The 16893-nt window shown below is 41.0% G+C and overlaps 1 long non-coding RNA gene across 1 annotated transcript in view; it reads left to right on the top strand.

Moving 5' to 3' along the window:
* Window positions 1-12456: 12456 nt before the first annotated feature.
* The window catches only part of LOC140696091 (uncharacterized), a 90886-nt gene continuing 86449 nt past the window's right edge, over window positions 12457-16893 (top strand). Inside the window, exon 1 of the long non-coding RNA XR_012072096.1 lies at window positions 12457-12592. This is a non-coding gene — a long non-coding RNA (uncharacterized lncRNA). The remainder of the gene's footprint in view (window positions 12593-16893) is intronic.

The following is a 16893-nucleotide window of genomic DNA, read 5'->3' as shown; positions in this document are numbered from 1 at the left end:
CGTTCAGTCAACAATCTCTGAGTATCTGACTTCCTATCTATTCCACTGTGGTCTGGGTTTCCTTTGGTGAGATTCAGGCTCAAGTTTTAGCAAAACGTCAGCAGTCTATTCTGACACACCAGCCTCATTTATGAAAAGGAGATACTAAAACAGTGACAGTATTTTTCTTTTTAAAGCTCTTTTACAAATTCATGTTTTATGTATTTTTTTTTAATGATGTGAGCTCTCTAGGAAATGTACCTTATCCCTGCAGTTTTCTTCCAAGTGTATTCATTTGGGAAAAAACTGCAGTCACTCCCATGAGTCCCCTTTGATGTCAGGAGGCATCACTTTAAACCTTGTGATGTCATGAACAGGTCCATCTGTCTCATCAAAAGTTGGATGCTAAGTGCATAACTTGGAGCTCACCATAACCTTCGTTGATTTGCCTAACTGCAAAATCTTGTTGCTATTTTTTTCATGTAGCTTTTTTTTTTCCAGCCTTGTAAGGAAAACCTCACTATTTCCCAGCACATCCCTGTGTGTGCACTTATTTATGCATATCTCTGAAACAAAGACTTCTTGTTCACAATCATAGCTAAAGCTGAAAAGTCAGTCTTCAAGGAAATCAGAGAGGGAGGAAAGAAGTCCTATTAGAAAGTATTCAAGAAAGACCTACTGGGTGAAAAATAGCATTCCCTTCCCACCCTTTATTCCTTTTTAGCCCCATGAGAAACAGTTTCTCACTGTAATCAGGGTAATCTGCATTTTTAAGCTCTGGTACATAACACATGAATGTGTTGGCAAAGATAAGTCTTTCACATATGCAGGCACTGGAGTTGTGTGGGCAAGGCCACCTGATAACCCAAGTGACCAGAGAGGGTAACATGTGAGGGGCTTGGGGAAGGGAGTGGAGCTCCTGGGGCAAGTATCAAAGCTTGGGATCCATTATGCTAGCCTTCATGTTACAAAGGAAGCTAAATTTTGTTTAAGGAAATAAAAAATAAGGCTGATTTCACTCTCAGGACTTGTCATCAACATGGTTTGCAAGCAATCCCCTGATCCCAGCTGCAGAGCCATGCCACAGCTGTGGGGACCTCATACACCTTGGCTAGAGGTCAAGGTGTCTACCACCCCATCACACTTTAGGATTTCTTTATTAACTATTTAATAACGCCATATATTTTTATAAGTTTAGGTTGTTTGAGAACATGTTTATATTCCATATTCCAATAAAATCATATTGGTATTAGTAGCAGATCCTATCTCTAAAAAAACAAAAAAAACCAAAACCAAAACCAAAACCAAAAACAAAATATCTCACCTGTGCAGCCCTACGTGGTCACTCTGGGCAGAGCCACTTTATCCACTTAGTCCAGGGGGATGGTCTTATGAGCTTTTTAAGAGCTTTCAAAAAGTATAATTGGCTCCCAAACTTAAAAATAAATATGAAATTAATTATAGGCTCTAAAGACAAATTACATACTTTACAGTAAAATGCTTTTATGGTAAAAATGTTTACCCTAAAAATTGTTTTTACAGTGAAAAATTTTTTAATTTTAACTGGTGAGATACAGCTTCCAGAGAAAAAAATAATTAAGGTGGGTAATGATGATAATGATGATGATGATGATGATGATGATGATGATGATGATGATGATGATGATGATGATGACATTTTAAATTAATTTAACCATTCACCAGTCCTATGAGGTTGTGCTGTTATCCACACTTCAAAGATTTGGAAACTTAGGTATAAGTCATGAGTATCTTAAAATGGCCCTGCTTGCCTACATCATCCTGAGTCCTAGAACACAGGGGCCATGACTGCCTCAGTGCTATGTCCAGCTCAGGCTGTGGAACTGAATAGGTGCTCAGGGGCTGTGAAATGAAGGAGTGAATGAATCACTGAGTTGAAAGTCTTCCATAGCATCTTACATGAGTGATATACATCTTTATGGGGTGCATTCCCTCCTATCTTTGTAAGAATTTTTTTGTTTTGTTTTTCTTATCTCTATTACTAGGCTCTTTGATAATTCAACCACTTCACACAGTAAGAAGAGTTTAGATTATTGCTTTGCTAATGGACTGTTGTGATGATTCATAGGACAGGGAAACAGACAACTTCTTAACAGTCACAGAACCAAGACTCATGGAGATCTGGAACATCACTCTGGATACCAGAAGTTTAGCTATTGTCCTGCAGAGATGGGCTTTTGGTGCTTTTAACCTAGATATTTTATGCAAATAATGAGCAAAAGACAAAAGACATTTTGTCATTATCAGACAGAATGGACTTAAAATATATTTTTACCTATTTTTGAGAAATAGACATTATATATATTTAAGGTATGTAACATGATTTTAAAAATTGAAATATAGTTGATTTACAATTTTGTGTTAGTTTCAGGTGTACAGCAAAGAGACTCAGTTTTATATATATATATATATATATTTCAAATTCTTTTCCATTACAGGTTATTACAAGATATTGAATATAGTTCCCTGTGCTACACAGTAAATCCTTATTGTTTTTGTATTTTATATATAATAATGTATAACTATTAATCCCATACTCCAAATTTATTCCTTCCCACTTTCCCCTTTGGTAACCATAAGTTTGTTTCCTATGTCTGTGAGTCTGTTTCTATTTTGTAAATGTTTGTCTCCTCTTTTCAGATTCCACTTATAATTGATATCATATGGTATTTTTCTTTTCCTGTCTGACTTACCTCACTTAGTGTGATAATCTCTAGGTCCATTCATGTTGCTGCAAATGGCATTATTTCATTCTTTTTTATGGCTGAGTAGTATTCCATTGTATAAATATATCACAACTTTATCCATTCATCTGTCGATGGACATTTGAATTGCTTCCATGTCTTGGCTATTGTAAATAGTGCTGCTGTGAACACTGGAGTGCATAATGTGACTTTGTGATATACATATACATTGTGAAATGATTACCACAATCAAACTAATTAACATATCTACATTTCCCATAGTTACCTTTTTGTGTGTGTGGTGAGAACACTTGGGATTTACTCTCTTAGCAAAATTCAAGTATATAATATGTTATTATTAACTGCAGTCACTATACTGTATGATAGATTTCCAGAAGTTATTCATCTATAACTGAAAGTTTGTACCCTTAGATGAATATCTCTCCTTTTCTGCATCCTCCAGCCTCTGGCAGCCACCATTTTACTCTCTGTTGCTATGAGTTCCAATTTTTTTGTTTGTTTTTTAGATTCCATGTGTAAGTGAGATCGTGTGAAGTTTGTTTTTCTGTGTCTGGCTTATTTCACTTAGCATAATGTTCTTCAGGTTTATCCATGCTGTTGCAAATGGCAGGATTTCCTTTTTTTTTTTTTTAAGGCTGAATAATATTATAATATGCCATTGCATGTGTATGCCACATTTTCTTTAACAATTCATCTGTTGATGGACACTTAGGTTGTTTTCATACTTTGGCTATTGTGAATAATGCAGTGAACACTGGAGTGCAGATATCTCTGTGAGATAGTGACTTTATTTCCTTCAAATATGCACCCAGAAGTGGAATTGCTGGATCATATGGTAGTTCTACTTTCAGTTTTTTAAGGACCCTCCATACTGTTTTTCATAGTGGCTGCACAAATTTACTGTCCTACCAACAGTGCACAAGGGTTCCCATTTCCCTACATCCTCATCAATGCTTATTATCTCTTGTCTTTTTGATAATAGCCATCCTAACGGTTGTGAGATGGTATCTTATTGTGGTTTTGATTTGCATTTCCCTGTTGATTAGTGATATTGAGCATCCTTCCATGTGTCTGTTGGCTGTCTGTATATATTCTTCAGAAAAATATCTTTTTATGTCCTTTGCCCATTGAAAAAATCAGGTTATGGAGGGAGGGTATAGGTCAGAGGTAGAGCACATGCTTAGCATGCATTAGGTCCTGGGTTCAATCCCCAGTCCTCCATTAAAAAAATAAGTAAATAAATAAAGAAATCTAATTACCTCTCCCCCTTCAAAAATAAATTTAAAATAAAATAAATAAACCTATTAAAAACTGTTAAAAAGTAAGCATGAAAACTATCAAAAATTAAATTAAAAAAATAAAAAATCAGGTTATTTGTTTCTGTCCTATTGAGTTGAATGAGTTTCTTATATATTTGGGATATTAACTCCTTATCAGATACATGGTTTGCAAATATTTTTTCCCACTCCATAGGTTGCTTTCTCATTTTGTTGGTTATTTCCTTTGCTGTTCAGAAACTTAGGAAGTTTGATATAGTCTCACTTGCTATTTTTGCTTCTGTTGCCTTTGCTTTTGGAGATAAAATAGATTGTAAGTAAAAAAGGTTATGAGAGACAGAGAAGAACGTTATAAATCAGTAAAAAATGTTAAAAAAAAACAAGGAAAAAAAAAGAAGGACAATATATATTGATAAAAGTTCAATCCATCAATAAGTATTAAGGTATGTAACAATTATAAACATACCCACACCTGGAAATCAAGTCCCAAAATACATAAAGCAAAAATTGAGAGACTTAAAGGGACAGATAGACAATTCTACAGTAATAGTTGGAGACTAGTTGTATTTGAAATGTCATTCTTCTCCGACTAGTTCAGGCAATTCAGCGTTGAAGGAGAGTTAATTGCAGAGCAGTGAGTCACCTGGGTGTTCAGAGATAGGATGAGGAGGGAATAAGGGCGAATACAGCATAAGTGGATGGATGCTGCAGCACACCTCTGAACGTGAGGGCATGCCTGTTCAGCTGGTGTACAATCCTGAGTTTGGAAACAGATAACTGTATTCATGTCATCATCAGTGGGCCTGCGGAGCAGTGCCTTGTCCACTGGGGATTGACTGGCATTTCTTTGGCAGGTAGCTGCTCTCATTTTGGAAGGGCCTTTGGTCCCTGTGTGAAATTCCTCAGCCCCTTTCTGAGTAACTACCATGTGCTGGGCACTGGTAGGGTACCAGGTGTGTGAAATGACTGAGATAAGGAATGGGGTACTGACACATGCCACAACACAGATGAATTTTCAGCAAAAAAAAAAAAATTATGCTAAGTGAAAGAAGCCAGACACAAAAGACCACATATTGCATGATTCCCTTTATATGAAAGGTCCAGGAAAAGCCAATCTACAGAAACAGAAGGTAGATTAGTGGTTGACTGAGGCTGGGGACGGGAATGGGAAAGGGGAGTGATGAGTGTGGGGGAAATTAGGGGGATGATAGAAATGTTCTCCAACTGGACTCTGGTGGTGGGGTTGCACAGCTCTGTAAATATATGTCATTGAATTGTGCACTTAAAATAGGTGAATTTTATGGTGTATAAATTATACTTCAATTAAGCTTTAAAAAAATCATGAGGTTCCTGCCTCTTCTTGGGAGTATGGACCTTTCTTAGAAAGAGGAACTTGCAGAACACAAATTGGACCTTGAGGTGGAGCCAGTATGTATCAGACACAGTGCTGGGCCCTTGAGAGGAGGAGGGGGAGGGCAGGATGATGTGCAGTTGACCCGTGTTCACTTTGGGAAACACATACCGCACACACTGCACATTTTATACCTCCCCCACAAGCAAAAGGTTCATGCCTATCCCAGAGAGGGACCACCAGGACCCTGCAAATGTCTGCACTGATGGGTCTGTGATACCCCGGTGGTTTTCGTGTTTTGTTTTTTTAAATCCCGAAAGTTTTTGAACACCGGTGGGAGTTTCAGCCTGTCACATACAGTCTCAGAACACTGAGGCCTAGAGTGGGGAAAGGGCTGTGACCCTGGTTCAGACAGCAACTGGGTGAATTTAAAGCCAGGTCTCCAGCAGTCCATGCTCCTGCTTCTTCCTAAAAGGTCTCTCTGGCCTCCTGCATAGCAGGTTCTTGAGGATGAGTCTGGGAGGACCTGGGTGACTTAGAGGCATGGTCTTTCTCTTCTGAGATGGTAGAAAGTTGGACTTGAGGCTCAGCTCTGACACGAGGGGAGAAATCATGTTTGTTCTCTTGGGGACCAGGGGTCTGTGTTTGCAAAATGGGAGTGTGAGATGAGGTGAGAGCTCCTGGGCACTGATCTCTTCTGAATAAAGGCCGTACTCTAGGGAGCTTGGCAGTTCCAACCTGCCTGGGAGCCTGGGACATCCCAGCCCCTGGGCCAGCCCTTGGAGGTGAGTCACAGGGAAGAAGAAGATAATTCCATTATGGAAGAGGGCCACCCACTAGGGCTTTATTATCCAACATAATAGTAAAGTAATTGCCTCCGTTTATTCAGTGCCTAGTATGAACCAGACGCTGTGGTAGGTGCTTCCCTTGCTTTATCCCGCTTAATCCTCACAGTAGCAGGCAAAAGGTAAGTGGTTTTATTTGTATTTTACAAAAGAGGAAACTGAGGCTCAGAGAGGTGAGGCTATCTAGTACATATTCCCTGCCCACATCTGCCCGTTGAAGTCTTATTCATGGCTCAAGACTCTTCTCTGGCACCGTGCGTGGCTCTCCTGGGAGCCACCTCAGTGCCTCCGCTGCATCTATCTCCCGTGACACTGAGGCTGTGGACTGTGGTTCTCTGAATCTGTGTCAGTTGCTTCACTTGGCAGGGAGCTCCTCGACTGGGCTTGAGGTGGGACTGAGTTGAGCTGGCCCAACTGGGCTCTGCCTCCTCAGAGCCTGGCCAGGCCTTCTGGGAATGTGGGTTGGATTTGGCTCCGAATTTAAAAACTGGATCAAGACCCAGAGGTAACAATAAGAATGAAGGATACAATGTTAGCAACGGTGAGAGGAAGTCGTAATCCTCATATCTACCCTGTGAAGTAGGAATAATGATGCCCATTAAAAAAATAAGAAGGAAATCATCCCAAAGAGCCTTAGCTGACTGAGGTCACACTGCCAGCAAGTGGTGGAACTGGATTTAACCCCTTCCTCGTCTGATTCCAAAGCCCATGTTCCTTCTATTGTTCTAGGGAAGTTGCTGGATTTTAGTCTTTTGATTCCTCCTTTACAGTTTGTGCCATATCCACAAGCCACCTTAATCAATATTTGTTCTTTAAATCAATTCACTTTTTTAAAAACATAAATTTACTCTAAAAAGAAACTTTAGATGGAAGCCTAGTATCATTTGCCATAATTAACTAAATGAGTTATTTATTATAACTAAGTTCATCCCAGTGTCTCCTTTGCTGGTGTGTACATGTGCTCTGGGGAACCCAAATCACATGTATCCCGTGTGTTTCACACTGTCCCCATCATCCCTTTTAAAGCTCTTCTTTCCTCTTCTCTCGTTTACTGTCCATTTTGGTACATGATGTTCAGAGTCCTGGAGAGTAAGTATTGGAAGTGACATCGGAGAAGTTCATTGTGTCACGGAGTCTGAGCGAGCTTGCGATTTGCTCACAGGCACATGTGAATCAGTGGTCCTGTAGGCCAAGTTCCACAGGGGTTTTCACTGCTCACATTTCATTGGCCAGAAGTGGTCACATGGTGCCACCTTACTGCAAGAAGGCAGGAGTGTAGTCTCCCACAGAAGGAGAGGAGAACCAAATAACGGTGAGCATTAGTAATATCGCCTACACATCACTCCTCATACCATTCCTTCAAATCACCACAGACCTGTGGCTTAAAACAACACAGATTTATTGCCTTATAGTTCTGGAGGCCAGAAGTCAGAAACAGTTTCAATGGATTAATTTCAAGGTGTCAGAAGGGCTGGTTCCTTTAGGAGGCTCCCAGGGAGAATCCATTTCTGTTTATTTTCTTGCTTCTGGAGGTGACCTACAATCCCTTGCTCATGGCCCCTTCCTGGAATCATTCTAACTGTTTTGCTTTCATCCTCACTTCTTGTCTGTAGTCAAATCTCCCTCTTCCTCCCTATTATAAAGATACTTGTGATTACATTTAGGGCCAACCCATCTGGATCTCCCCATCTCAAGATCCTTAGTTTAATCACATCTGCAAAGACTCTTTGCCATATAAAATAATATTCACAGGTCCCAGGATTAGCACGTGGACCTGTCTTGGGGCCATTATTCAGACTGTCATATTCTCCCTTTGAGCTCTTATTATCTGGATTCCGGCTGTCTTTGTTCTGCCCCTTTCTTGAGGCCCTGAGCAATTTGTCATGGTTAATTTCTTCTACTGGAATTCAGGCTCCCTGAGGGCAGGGATTGGGGCTGATTCACCTTTCTCTCTACAGAGTTGGGCACATACAAATAACAGAATAGTGGAAGTGATTAAATTGAATGTGCTAAAAATTTCAGAAACAGCTGTGGCAAAGGAGGAGCCAGTGAATGGTGGTACCCCAATTACCCACCATTTGAGGATGAAGAGAGGGTAACCACTTGTCCCCCAGGGCTCACCTCTGCTTTGCCCTGTGCCAATGCCTCATGCCTGCAGGTTGAGGAGGTGAGAGCCAAGGGGAAAGTTGGCTGTCTTCTCACCAACGCCTTTGACTCATTGACTCATTCAGCAAATGTTTATTGACTATCTCTACATGTTAGTAACATCTTCAGCTGAGGCAGCTGTGGCTTTAGGAGTCTCTTTTTGGTGCCACGTGGAAAGACTTTGGGTCATACCTTTATGGGATGTGGGCAAAGTGCCAGTTGATATGGGCTTAGAAAGAGGCTCACAATACCTGGGCTCAAGTTCTAACTTTGTTGCTCCCTTGGACAAGTCACACCCACTCTTAGAGTGTCCACACAAATCTGTGTTATTGAATTCATCACATTACTATATTTTAATTATATATGGTTTCTGCACTCTTCCCATACCATGAGTTCCCTGAGGAGGGGACGGTGTCTATGTCATCTTTGTTTTCCCAATCACTGTTCCGTGTATCATACCTAGTACATCATAAAGTCTTAGTAGCAGTAATAATAGTATAGTGATGATGATGATAAATCTTTCCATTTATGGAGAGCTTACCATATGCCAAGCATTGTTTTAAGTATTTTCACGTTTAATTCATTTAATCCTTGTAACAAATCTATAAATTAAATAGTATTATCTCTGCAGTTGAGAAACCTGAAGCACAGAGAGGTTAAGTTACTTGCCCAAAGTCACACAATGAGTGGCAGAGCCAGGGTTTAAGTTCAGGTCCTTTGTCCACAGTTCATAGTTTAACCACTTTGTACAACAGTTTGAAGAGTGGAACAAAATGTAAAAGGAGGCCCTCCGAGGTCTCTTTAGCTCTAATTTTCTGTGAGTTCCAAAAATGCCTCTCAGCAGACTACAAAAAGGGACATCTGCTCTGGCATGGCGGTGTAGACCAGGGAAACAGGTCCACACTGGTTTACAGGGCGGGGTCTACTGAGAATAGAAGTTTAAAAGCCGACTGTAGCACTTACAGCTGTGACCTTAAGAAAGTTATTTAACCCCATTGAATTGCAGTTTCCTCACAGGGTAAAAGGACAGTAATCCCTACATTGTAGTGCTGTTGGGAGAATAAGATAAAAAATACAAAAAAAAAAAAAGAGAACATCTTACGGAAAATGCTTGGTACAGAGGAAGCTCTCTAGAGAAAACAGTGGAGTTTGGACTGTAGTAGTTACAGAGTTGGATATGCTTTAGAACAGAGCTTGGTGGGGCAGTTAGGTGGATTAACTTCTCAAAGATTAGTATGAGAGATCTCCATCATAAAATATTAAGTGAATACAGGGTGGTCTGCTTTCTGGATGTATGGACTTTGGATGGAAATCTAGCAGGTTGCCTATGTGTTGTGTGTGTGTGTGTGTGTGTGTGTGTGTGTGTTTGTGTGTGTGTGTGTGTAGGGAGTCTTGGGGTCAACTGCAAAGGTTGGGTGGGAATGTATGTTGGAATGAGCAGGGACCAGGGAGTGAGGAAACATATTCCTCTGCCTATGTGATCTGGAAGGTTTGGAAAGTCACCAGTCACCTCTGGTTTTCTAGTTCCCCAGTTCCAAGATGAGGAGGTGGAATTTGAAGATCTCCAAGGTCTCAGGGAATATTACCAGTATAGAAATTCCCAAGCCAAGTACTTCAATGAATGAAAATTCCTCTAGCCATTACTACTGAAAGAGCAACTGTGTTTTTCCTTCCCACTGGCATTGCTTTGTATTTGAATTCGGTATAGGTGAGAGGCATTTTGTTCTGGTGTTTAGGCCCCTCCCCTCTCAAGCTGGCCAGGAACTCCAGAAGGCCCAACTATTCCAGCCAGGTTGACTCAGGCCTCTGGATAAAAATATCCAGTCAACCAACATTTATTTCATTTTTAAAATCACATAATTAGAGAGCAAATACAGGACAGGAGAAAACATGGATAAGCTAAATGAAAATCTCCCATAATATCATCACTTAGAGATGATCACTATTAATATTTTGGCTTATCTCCTGATACTTTTTTCTATGTAAATTTTAATTAAAAATTAGATTCATACAGTACATACCTAGCATTTTGCAACCTGCTTTGCCCACCTAACATTATATTGTGAACAATTTTCCCTTATATTACACATATTCCTACATTTTTAATGGCTGAAAAGTATTCCATAGTATGGGTGTAATATTTTTAACTTATTTTGGGTGGGGGAGGAGGTAATTAGTGGGTGTAATATTTATTTAACCAATCCCTTTTTGGATCTTTTGGTTGTTTCCATTTTTCACTCTGATGAATATCAGTGTCCTTAAATATCTGAGTACATCTTTCAGGTTTTCTTAAATTTCTCAAAAGAAGAATTGCTGGGTTGAGGAATATAGATGTATTAAAGGCTTTTGATACACATTTCCTTTTGCTTTCTAGAAATTTTGTATCAAAATGAATTCACCATGAGATAAGAGTTCATGGATTCCCACTTCAAGAGCAAATAGGAGGGGTGTCTAAGGTAGTTAAGGGCTGGGAAGGGCAGTGGAAGCTATGCAAAGGAGATCTGTAGGACAAATGAGAGTGAGCCAAAGAAGGAATATAAGTGTTCCAGAGAAAGGGAATAGCATGTGAGAAGGCCCAGAGGCATGGCACTATGAGAACAGAGAGAAGTTCAATGTGGTAAGAGTCTGGAAAGCAAGTAACATGTGGAGTGACACAGTAAGATTTGTATTTTAGGAAAGTCACTTTGTCTTCAGTGTAGAGAATAGATTGGGGGCAAGACTGGAGATGGAGTGACAAGTTAGTAGTCTGTTGCAGTCCCCCAAGCCAGCAATGTAACACTGGCCAAGACTTGGATAGTGACAGTAGGAATGGAAAATAGATTTAAGGGACATTAAAGAGGTAGGAAAGACAGGTAGAAGTAATTGGATAGTAGGAGGACGGGAAGCCTCAAGAATAGCTCTCAGGTTTCTCTCTGACCTAGGGAGAAAGGAGAACCCAGACACTGCCCTATGATTTGGGGTAAGAACAACTTGGAACATGTTGAACATGAGGTTCCTGTGACACCCATCCAAATGGAGGTGTCATGTAAATATCTGGATCCATAGAAGAGAGGTCTGGCCTGCACTTGGCTCCTGGGACCTGAAGCCTTGAAGAGGATGCAGTCACCAAGTCACTCCTTACCAAGGAACAGAGGGATGCCTGAGAACCCCAGGACACACCAACTTCTAAGGGATGTGTAAGGGAGGAGGAGCCTGCACAGAGACTGGGAAGGAGTAACTAGGAAAGTGAGAAGAAAATCTCGAGTGCCTGTTGTCATATGCCTGTTTTCAAGGACAGTGGCTGGCAGAGTCTGATACAGGTATGGCCCTCACACCTTCTCAAGGGTCACCTCATTTAATTCTCCCAACAGACTGGTGAAGTGGGGACCTTCACCACGCCATTTTGAAAAAGGAAACTGAAGTCCAGAGAGGGTAGGCAAATTTCCCAAGGTCATCCAGCAAGTCAGTGGCAGACAAAACTAGGTGGCGTTTGGGCCAGGCGTTAGTGCTTAGCACATCGAATTTTAGCGTGAGCTCCTCGGTGGGTGGTAAGAGAAATAATCAATGGCCACCACTCACCGAATACCCAGTGTGTGTCTGGCACTGCTCAAGGCCTCACCTACATTATTTCTAATCCTCACAACCACAGGGAGAGGCAGTGATTTCACTACTAGCGCACAGAGGAGCCTGGGGCCCAGAAGCGAACTGATTTGTCCGAGATCACACAACGTGGCAGGTGGCAGAGCCTAGTTGGGAACCCAGATGTCCCCCATCTCCAGGAACGATCGTGCGATCCCGCGGCGTCTCTTTTCGGAGGAGGGGAGGTGGTGGTGTCTCCAGCGGGAACACCCCAAAGCACTCCCTGGGACCCCCGGCCTCCCTTCGCCCCCGCGCGCATGCCTGGCCGCTGAGGCGTGAGAGCCACCGCCCGGGGCCCTGCCTCCCGCGCTCCTTGCACAACCGGCCGGGATAAGTGCTGCGTCTCTGGGCAATTATCGCCCTCCCGCCGCTGCCGCCGCCGCCGCCGGGGCTGGACGGGCAGAAGGCCAAAGGCCGGGAACTCTCAGCCACCCAAGGAGAGCGGTACCAGCCGGTGGGGCCAGCCACCAGGTCCGCGCGCGATTGCACAACGAGGGGCCGAGGGGCCCTAAGGCTGGGAGGCGGCGCGGCGCAGTGACGTCACGCACAGCCGCCCCGAACCCGAGGCTTCTGCCCGGCGCTCGGGGGGACCTAGGGGGAGAAATCCCGGCGGGGCCGCGCGTGCACTGCCAGGTAGTCCCTGAAAGACATTCTTTTCATCTCCATTTCTTCCCTTTCTTCCATTCTTCCTCTCTTATTTTCCTTTATATCCCTGTCATTCCTCCCTCTTCCTCCCTCCCTTCCTCTTCCTTCCTTTTTCCTTTCCTTCTTCCTTCCATCCTTCTCTTCCTCTCCCTCTCTCTTCTTCCTTACCTTCTTCCCTTCTCCTTTCTCCTCCCTTTCTGCCTCTCGTTTCCTGCCTCCCTTTACTCTCTCCACTCCCTCCTTCCTCCCTACTTCTTCCTTTTTCATTTCTTCTAATAATTTTATAAATATGTTTGTTTGTTTTAGGAGGGGGCGGTAATTAGGTTTATTTACTTAGTTTTAGAGGAGGTACTGGAGAATGAATTCAGGACCTCCTGCATGCTAAGCATGCGCTCTACCACTTGAGCTATACCCTCCCCCAAGAAGTAATTTTTTTATTTTAAAAATAATTTTTATTTCTGTTTTTAACTATGGTAAAAAGCACCTAATACAACGTTTACCATCTTAACCATTTTAAAGTGTACAGCCAGTAGTGTTAAGTACATTCACGTTGTTGTGCAACCAATCTCCAGAACTATTTCGTCTTGCAAAACTGAAACTCTATACCTATTGAATAACAACTCCTCATTTCCTCCCCTCACCAACCCCCCGGCCCCTGGTAATCACATCCTTCCATCCATCCTTCCTTCCTTCCTTCCTTCCTTCCTTCCTTCCTTCCTTTCTTTCTTTTCCTCCCTCCCCCCACCCCTTTCTTTCTTTCCCTTTTTGTGCTCTTTTTTCTTTGCCTTTATCTCTCCTTTTTCTTCCTCTCACTCTTTCCATCTTTCTCTCTTTCTATTCTTAACCTAATGGCCCCACTGCACCCTTGCCAGCCCTCTACAGCCTCTGCCAGAGGCTGGGCCAAGAGGCCTGTCAGCGAGGCTGTTAGAGGGCTGGTGAATCATCATTCCTCCCCCGTGTGTCAGGCCAGTGGGCGGCCCCTGGAAGCCTCACCTAGCTTTTCAATGGTAGGCAAACATGTCCAGCAAGGCAATTTTGCCAGGAAGAGTTAATTAGAGAGAGGCCCTGACTCCAGGATCAGGCTGGGAGCCCCTCTCTCCTCTGGGCCTTCCCCAACCCTGGGGCTCCCCTTCTAGACAGTGCAAGACAGCCGTGATGAGGGTGATGGTGGTGATAAGTTGGACTGACACAAAACTTTACAGTTTACAAAGCAATTCCACAGACATGATCTCATTCTTATTCTCACAGCAATCCTGGGAGGTAAGCCTTACCATTCCCTTTTTACAGGTGAGGAAACTGAGCCTTGGAGAGGAGAAGGGATTTGCCCGTGGCCATGGAGCTAGTGAGCAGCAGAGTTGGCAAGATGGGGACCCAGAGTTGTATCACAAAAGTAGAAAAAAGGGTGCTAGATTTCAGAGTTTAAAACATTTTTAAAAATTTTATCGCTTCTTCTTCTGTGTTCCCATAGCATCTTGTTTAGACCTCTTGAGGGTAGGCCCCACCTGATGGGTTTCTTTAACAACTGGGCATAAAGGGCAGCTACTGGATGAGTGAGTGATGGAGGTGTTTGATGGTATGCATAGCAAGTGTAAAAGAGTTGATTTCTAGGCATCTAAGAGACTTTTTAAAGTCAAATAGAGTTGCCGCCCAGCTGTCCCTGAGTTATCTGTAATTGTGGCTCTCCGTTCAGGAGACAATTTGAGAGAATAGAGGACTTCCAAGTGTGAATGGAGTTACAGTTTTCCCGCCTTTTCTGGGTAGAACCTCTGACTCACAGACATCTCGCATTCTTTAGGAATATTCTGTTTTAATTCTTTTGTCATTTGTTGGTGTGGGAATAATTTTGTGTCACGGGTAATTGTGGTAGATTATTAATATTCACCCATATCCAATTCTCTATGTCATGCAATCCTGTTTCTTGAAATAAAATATGGTCACATGACTATTTTGGGCCAATACATGTGATTAGATAAGGTATTCATCACCTGTGGGCTGGAGCATTGAGTTGCGGGTGCTTGGCTCTTTAGTCCTCTCTTCTCTGGCTGCATTGACCAAGGAGGCCACATTCCAGGATGTTGGAGCTTTCCTGGCTTGGGTATCAGGGAAACTACCATGAACAGGACCCCCTATCAACTGTTATGGATCTGCAGAGCCAGTGAGAAATAAACCTCAGTGGTATTTTAGGCTGTTTGTTACTATAGCTTAATTTAGCCTATTCCAACCAATACAGTCATCGATAGAGCAATTGATGTAACACACTGAGTGCTTTGTCAGTTTTTTAAACATAACTTTCATGTTTTGGAACAAGATTTAAAGTTTTAAAGACAAATTTATAACTGTACAATCTAGTAAAAATATGTTTGATTTATATTTTCTTCCCTAAACGTCTCTTATCACATATACTTCTTTTTTCTTATTGAAGTATAGTCGGTTTACAATGTTATGTTAATTTCTAGCATATAACATAGTGATTCAGTTTTATATATATATATACACATACACACACATATATATTTACTCCTTTTCATTATAAGCTATTACAAGATACTGAGTTTAATTTCCTATGCTATACACTAGGACCTTATTGTTTATCTATTTTATATATAGTAGTTAGTATCTGCAAATCCTGAACTCCTATTTTATCTATCCCCTCTCCCTTTTCCCCCTGGTAACTGTAAGTTTGTTTTCTATGTCTGTGAGTCTGTTTCTGTTTTATCTTATCACATATACTTAAAAAATGTTTTTAAGGGCTTCACTGAGGGATAATTGAAATACAATAAACTACATATTTAAAGTGTATAATTTGATAGGTATGGATATATGTATGTACCTGTGAGACCATTACTCCAGGCATGATAGTGAATATGTCTCTTACCCTGAAAAGTTTCCTTTTGTCCTTATGAAATCCTTCTCTCCTGTCCCTCCCCTCCAAGCCCACCCCATCACCTAGTCACCAGGCAACTACTGATCTGCCTTTGTCACTATAGATTAATTTGCATTTTCTAGAACTTTATATAAATGGAATCATACAATATACGCTCATTTTTGCCTGGCTGCTTATAATTTAGTGTAATTCTTTTGAGATTCTTCCAGATTGTTGAATGTGTCAATAACTCATTCTTTTTATATTACTGAGTAGTATTTCATTGTATGGATATACCACAGTTTGTTTATCCATCTTCTATTGATGGACTTTGGCTATTTCCAGTTTTTGGCTATTAGAGTAAAATTACAATGAACATTTGTGTACAAGTCTTCTTGTGAAGCTTGCTTCCATTTCTCTTGGGATTCCTAGGAAAGGAATGACTGGATCATGTGATAGTTGGTGTATGTTGAATTTTCTAAGAAACTGCCAAACTGTTTTCCAAAGTGATTATAGCATACATTCCCACCAGAGATATATGGAGAGTTCTGGTTCCTCCACATCCTTACCAACACTTGGTATGATTTTTCCTTTAGTCTTTCTTAACTTTAATCATTTTAATAGGCATGCAGTGTATCTCATCGTGGTTTTTAAAATTATGATAAAATACACAAAACATAAAATTCACCATTTTAACTATTTTAAAGTGTGCAATTCAGCAGCATGTAGTATATTCACAGTATTGTGAACCATTACCAATGTGGTTGAAGAATATTTTCATCACCCCAAAAGAAAACTTCTTATTCATTAAGAAGTAACTCTCTTTTCTCCCTTCCCCTAGTGCAGGCAACTACTAATCTGTTTATTGTCTCTATAGATTGGCCTATTCTGGGTATTTCATAACGGAATATGGAATAATATAACATGTAGTCCTTCTTGACTGGCTTCTTTCACTTAGCATGTTTTTGAAGTTTATTATGTTGTAGCATGTGTCAGTACTTCATTCCTTTTTGTGTCTGAATGATATTCCATTGTATGGATATACCACATTTTGTTTATCCATTTATCAGTTAATGGACATTTGAATTTTTTCTACTTTTGTGTTATTGTGAATAGTGCTGCTATGAACATTTGTGTATAGTTTTTTTTATTGAGTTATAGTCAGTTTACAATATTGTGTCAATTTCTTGTGTACAGCACAGTTTTTCAGTCATACGTGAATATAAATATTTCATTTTCATATTCTTTTTCACCATGAGCTACTGCAAGATCTTGAATATATTTCACTGTGCTATACAGTATAAACTTGTTTATCTATTCTGTATATACCTGTATGTATATAGGTTTTAAAAATTTTTTAATGTTATTGTGGTAAGAACAATTAACATGAGATCTACCTTCTTAACAAATTTTTAAGTGTACAGTA

This window comes from Vicugna pacos, chromosome 4 (genome assembly GCF_048564905.1).
Source record: "Vicugna pacos chromosome 4, VicPac4, whole genome shotgun sequence".
NCBI classification, from domain to species: Eukaryota; Metazoa; Chordata; class Mammalia; order Artiodactyla; family Camelidae; genus Vicugna; species Vicugna pacos.
Note: the sequence above shows the minus strand (reverse complement) of the source record. Positions and strands in the feature narration are given on the sequence as shown.